Source organism: Anopheles nili, unplaced genomic scaffold (assembly GCF_943737925.1).
Source record: "Anopheles nili unplaced genomic scaffold, idAnoNiliSN_F5_01 U_low_cov_10, whole genome shotgun sequence".
In the NCBI taxonomy this organism is placed as follows: domain Eukaryota; kingdom Metazoa; phylum Arthropoda; class Insecta; order Diptera; family Culicidae; genus Anopheles; species Anopheles nili.
In genome coordinates, this window is record NW_026525548.1 from 79,897 (window position 1) to 86,554 (window position 6,658).

The window sequence follows — 6,658 nt, forward strand, 5'->3', positions numbered from 1 at the left end:
ACGAGCAGGTTTTGCATGGACTTGTGCACCGAAATCGTACGAGAGTACGTGCCAGTCTAACCATTGCCATATATTTCACAGCAAGCGCGAGAAGAAAACACACAGAACGAACCGAATGAGAACGAAACGCAAAAGAAAGATCACTAGAAAGAGTGAGTGCACAACGACAGCGAATAATGAATCTGCATTAGCCAGAGAAATCAACCTCGCGTAAAGCTCTTTTATTTTGGTAATTTCTTTTACAAAGCTGCTCAGTGACAGGAGCTTTGTCCCGAGGACATCTGTATTGCGAGTTGATTTGCGTCTCGCAAGCAAGCCGAGTTTTTTTAGTTAGCCGCAAGCCGAAAAACCACGTGGCTTTCGACTTGCGTTAGTTCGTTCTTTCCAGAATTTCGGTTTTTTTTTGTTTTCGCTTCCCGTTTTCTATAGCGAGCATACCCCGGTAGCTAAAATCACTCACGGCTGACGCTCTTACGACGCTCTCTTTTTTTTTTGTTTTTGTCGGAAAGGGCGACCGTTTTTATGCGTTGACCGGACAAATTATTCCGCTGTCGTTTCAAATTATTTTCCCACATCTTTCAAAAGAGAGATTGCCAACCCGAGCGAACAGATATATCTGTGCATATCTAATATCTAATGAACGCGTATCAAAAGTACAGAAGACAACAATGCCTTTATTGTGAAGTCTAAAATGATGCATCACTTTGTTTTTGTTTCTATGATTTCACGGTATTTCTGATTCAAAATCACTTCCGATAAATATGTGCGGCGTCTCCCCGCAGTGTTATATTAAAAGTGTCTTCCAATGCACATGTCGTAGCGCAGACGTCTTTGAAGTAACACTGTTTTGCAACAATTTCTTGCTTTATCGTCATCATCTGGAGCATTTTCTAGTGACGTGAGTGTTGTCTCGACGTACAGCAGCATGAATCATGAAACATAAAAAAAGTAGATACTTCGATTCCAAAAAACGTAAACATTATCTCAACAAGCTTACCTTCACAGCTGGTCGAAAACTAGGGTAGCGCCCCCTGCGATTTCTTTCGCTCCCTCGTTTAGAATTGCAAGCAGCAACTATCGGCGCCCGGCTTGCGAATACAATCCATCCAATGCGAAAGTACATCCTCGATCTAAAAAAAAATTTTTTTAGTACATCCTCGATCAAAAAAAATTTTTTTACTACATCCTCGATCTAAAAAAAATTTTTTTAGTACATCCTCGATCTAAAAAAATTTTTTTAGTACATCCTCGATCTAAAAAAATTTTTTAGTACATCCTCGATCTAAAAAAAATTTTTTTAGTACATCCTCGATTTAAAAAAAAATTTTTTTAGTACATCCTCGATCTAAAAAAATTTTTTTAGTACATCCTCGATCAAAAAAAATTTTTTTAGTACATCCTCGATTTAAAAAAAAATTTTCTAGTACATCCTCGATCAAAAAAAATTTTTTTAGTACATCCTCGATCTAAAAAAAAAAAATTTAGTACATCCTTGATATGAAAATAATTTTTTTAGTACATCCTCGATTTAAAAAAATTTTTTTAGTACATCCTCGATCTAAAAAAATTTTTTTAGTACATCCTCGATTTAAAAAAAATTTTTTTAGTACATCCTCGATCTAAAAAAATTTTTTTAGTACATCCTCGACCTAAAAAAATTTTTTTTAGTACATCCTCGATCTAAAAAAATTTTTTTAGTACATCCTCGATCTAAAAAAAATTTTTTTAGTACATCCTCGATCTAAAAAAATTTTTTTAGTACATCCTCGATTTAAAAAAAATTTTTTTAGTACATCCTCGATCTAAAAAAATTTTTTTAGTACATCCTCGATTTAAAAAAAATTTTTTTAGTACATCCTCGATTTAAAAAAATTTTTTTAGTACATCCTCGATCTAAAAAAATTTTTTTAGTACATCCTCGATTTAAAAAAAATTTTTTTAGTACATCCTCGATCTAAAAAAATTTTTTTAGTACATCCTCGACCTAAAAAAATTTTTTTTAGTACATCCTCGATCAAAAAAAATTTTTTTAGTACATCCTCGATCTTAAAAAATTTTTTTAGTACATCCTCGATCTAAAAAAAATTTTTTTAGTACATCCTGGATCTAAAAAATTTTTTTTAGTACATCCTCGATCTAAAAAAATTTTTTTAGTACATCCTCGATTTAAAAAAAATTTTTTTAGTACATCCTCGATCTAAAAAAATTTTTTTAGTACATCCTCGATTTAAAAAAAATTTTTTTAGTACATCCTCGATCTAAAAAAATTTTTTTAGTACATCCTCGATCTAAAAAAAATTTTTTTAGTACATCCTCGATCAAAAAAAAATGTTTTTAGTACATCCTCGATCTTAAAAATTTTTTTAGTACATCCTCGATCTAAAAAAATTTTTTTAGTACATCCTCGATCTAAAAAAAAATTTTTTAGTACATCCTCGATCTAAAAAATTTTTTTTAGTACATCCTCGATCAAAAAAAATTTTTTTAGTACATCCTCGATCTAAAAAAAATTTTTTTAGTACATCCTCGATCTAAAAAAATTTTTTTAGTACATCCTCGATCTAAAAAAAAATTTTTTAGTACATCCTTGATATGAAAAAAATTTTTTTAGTACATCCTCGATCTAAAAAAAATTTTTTTAGTACATCCTCGATCTAAAAATATTTTTTTAGTACATCCTCGATCTAAAAAAAATTTTTTAGTACATCCTTGATCAAAAAAAAATTTTTTAGTACATCCTCGATCAAAAAAAATTTTTTTAGTACATCCTCGATCTAAAAAAAATTTTTTTAGTACATCCTTGATATGAAAAAATTTTTTTTAGTACATCCTTGATATGAAAAAAATTTTTTTAGTACATCCTCGATCTAAAAAAATTTTTTTAGTACATCCTTGATATGAAAAAAATTTTTAGTACATCCTCGATTGTTTACACTTCATTACAGGCCAAGCGACACTTCGTTAAGTATACGCCGTCAGTTAGTGAGTGCCAGGAGGCACTCAAATTACGGCGCTCGAGCACTCACAATGCACCCGGGGGCTATAAATACCACTAGCGAATAATAAATCGCTCTCTTCTGCTATAAACATCTTAAAACGACTTCAGGAAAATAACCAAGCCACATCCGAAATCCGTAGGTTTTGTACATATCTGGTGCCGTGACCAGGAGAAGCCGAATTGCTGGTGATTTCCATTTACCGGATTCTCGTGAACACAGTGCAATTTTGACGGCGAAAACGTACGTTTTCGTACACAGCAACTCCATTCACCGTCTCCATTCACCGCGAACGAAACTACAAAAATAAATCGATCATGCCGGCATGATGCCGTTAGATTGTCATCTCGAAGGGCAATTGTGCTTGTCTCGCTCGATCGACATGGAAAAAAATTCCTTATCGACTTTCGATCGGAACGAGACACGGCAGAGATAACGAGACGCGTTGAGATTCAGTGCCAGTTAGAAAGATTCGGCAACACCACCGAGGCGGAGGCACTCGCAAGTTAAAGGCTCAAAAAGGATGGAAGCTTCTCGAAACATCAACGCAGCACTCAAGCTTTTTGGCACTAGGGCCGCTGGGTTGGCATCAAACTCCCGACCATTCGATGGTGATTACTGCTGCGAATGGCTTACGTTTAGCGACACTTTTGGAGGGTCTGACAACCAGCGAATTGCCGTCCATTGCCAAAAATTCCATTACTTGCGAGCATCATTGCAGTAAAGGGAAGCCGCTGGGATACTCGAGTCGATCACCAAAAGTGCCGCGAAGTATGAGATCGCATGGAAGATAGTAACTCTCTCGGTACACGAACGAGTGTCTGTTCTGTTGAAGAAGCGTCACTTTGCAGGCTCTGCTGTCGGAATGGCCACCGTTAAGCGGGAAACCGTGCGTCGACCCTTCGATCAGCGAATAGTGTGGATGAATTCGAGCGCCAGAAAGAGAAAAAAAGCTTTAACACATTTGGGTGAAAAAAAACAGAAGCTTAGAGCATTTACTAAGGCACAAAACTACCCGCCATTGGGAGGAACCCCAGCTTGCTTCCTTCACCACCCAAATGAAAACTCCCCAGCTTTCGAAAGCTTAGTGGCATTTTTGCAACGCCCAAAACCCTTACCATACTTCGTACCAAAGCCAAACGACACTCACTCACGCGAGTGTTCCATCCACCTCTTGCGTGAAACAACGCAACTGCCTCCTAGGGCCAACTGGAGCATAATTATCCCATGAAATGTCCACGATTCATTACTATGAAGTCCCGAAGATCGGATATCAACAAGTAACTGTCTAATGGCGCGTGTCTACCAGTCGGACCTAAGCGAGAAGAATGAGTGAACGAGAATTGAGTAAAAGGAGAGTGAGCGACCAATTTGTGTGTTTTCCCGGAGTCGTGAACCTACGCCGACATTCGGACATTCGTCGAGGCGCGTCTCGATGACAGTTTTGAACGGGACTCTGTTTTTTTTTTTACAATAACACTATTATTTCATAGCAAAAAGGAGCAATAGCTAATTGAACGTTTTTTTTGGATTTGTTTTTAGATTAGCAAAACTTTAAATATACAAACGAGTGCAATGAGCAGCACCACCACGTAAAGGTTTTTGCGTGTCCACTGCTCGGACCAAAACCAGCTAGCGAATTCCATGCGAATTTTTGGACATTTGATGCTCCGTCAACAGCTGCTGGTCCGATGGGCAACTCATTCGATAGGTGGCCCACGCGCCATTAGTTGAACGCGCACTGGAACTCTCTGGAACGATGGAACTCATTTCTAACGATCAGCTGTGTGTGAGCTGGTTTTCGGGTCCGTCGACTTTTGAAGAAAATCTCAATATATTTAGATATATTTTCTACTGAATGACAAGTACGATGTTCGAAATACAGTACACAAGCGCGGAAATACACAATTTCTGCATAAAATACAACGTCATAAGGTTGTAAAATGAGCACATCAATAAACATTTTCCATACGCTCAAACTGGACAAAACCCAACATCAACAAACCGCATCATCTTAAATGCAGTGCAGGAACACATCCGATAAAGATATCAGCAACGGTTAAGGTAAAGACCCATCCGTTTGTCTATTGACGATGATGGTAGATATGCTATTAAAATCAATCGATATTTCATGAAAGCATACGATATACGAGGATGAGCACGAGGAAAACTTCAACCATCTGCACCATGTAATAGACTCGTCTGGCTTTTGACGGACTTAAATATTAAGCATTATCGATAAAATACTCCATAACAATGTTTGCTGACCGAAAACTGCTATTAATTTTACGAATCGAGAGTATTTGTTGTATTTGTTTGAATACACAAATGCTGCAATGGTTCTTTGACAACGCGGTTGGCAACGGATTGATGAGATGTTTTAGTATCGAATATGGTCTGATTGTGTGTTTCTACGCTGTCCATCCAGGTATCAAATTCTGCTAATCGCTGTACTACCCCAGATAATCGTTTGCGATTCCGTCTTCGTCCGACAGATCTATCTGTAAGCATCAAACAGAAGTTACAGGGCTACATGATTCCAGCTTAGATGACGGCGCATGAGCAAATGATGTGCAAATGTTTCGTACGTAGGGAATGAAAGCTCCAACTAACCATTGAAAAACCTGTCTGCGTCGCTTCGTGCGTCGTTGGTGTTAATATGGAGAGGATGCTGAAATAATGTTACAATATTGTATTGCTGAGTGACCTTTTTAAGTGATGCTAAATTTCAGATAAAGTAACGCAAAACAATTTGCCTGTTGTCGGTACATTGAACATTGGTTAGAAACGGTGCCCACAGACATAGCTGCTGTAGACGAGCAGGTTTTGCATGGACTTGTGCACCGAAATCGTACGAGAGTACGCGCCAGTCTAACCATTGCCATATATTTCACAGCAAGCGCGAGAAGAAAACACACAGAACGAACCGAATGAGAACGAAACGCAAAAGAAAGATCACTAGAAAGAGTGAGTGCACAACGACAGCGACTAATGAATCTGCATTAGCCAGAGAAATCAACCTCGCGTAAAGCTCCCTTTTTTTGGTAATTTCTTTTACAAAGCTGCTCAGTGACAGGAGCTTTGTCCCGAGGACGTCTGTATTGCGAGTTGATTTGCGTCTCGAAAGCAAGCCGAATTTTTTTTTTAGCCGCAAGCCGAAAAACCACGTGGCTTTCGACTTGCGTTAGTTCGTTCTTTCCAGAATTTCGGTTTTTTTTTTGTTTCGCTTCCCGTTTTCTATAGGGAGCATACCCCGGTAGCTAAAATCACTCACGGCTGACGCTCATACGACGCTCTCTTTCTTTTTTTTTTTGTTCGGAAAGGGCGACCGTTTTTATGCGTTGACCGGACAAATTATTCCGCTGTCGTTTCAAATTATTTTCCCACATCTTTCAAAAGAGAGATTGCCAACCCGAGCGAACAGATATATCTGTGCGTACGGTGGCGCGCTCTCTCGCTCTCTATCTAATGAACGCGTATCAAAAGTACAGAAGACAACAATGCCTTTATTGTAAAGTCTAAAATGATGCATCACTTTGTTTTTGTTTCTACGAGTTTCACGGTATTTCTGATTCAAAATCACTTCCGATAAATATGTGCGGCGTCTCCCCGCAGTGTTATATTAAAAGTGTCTTCCAATGCACATGTCGTAGCGCAGACGT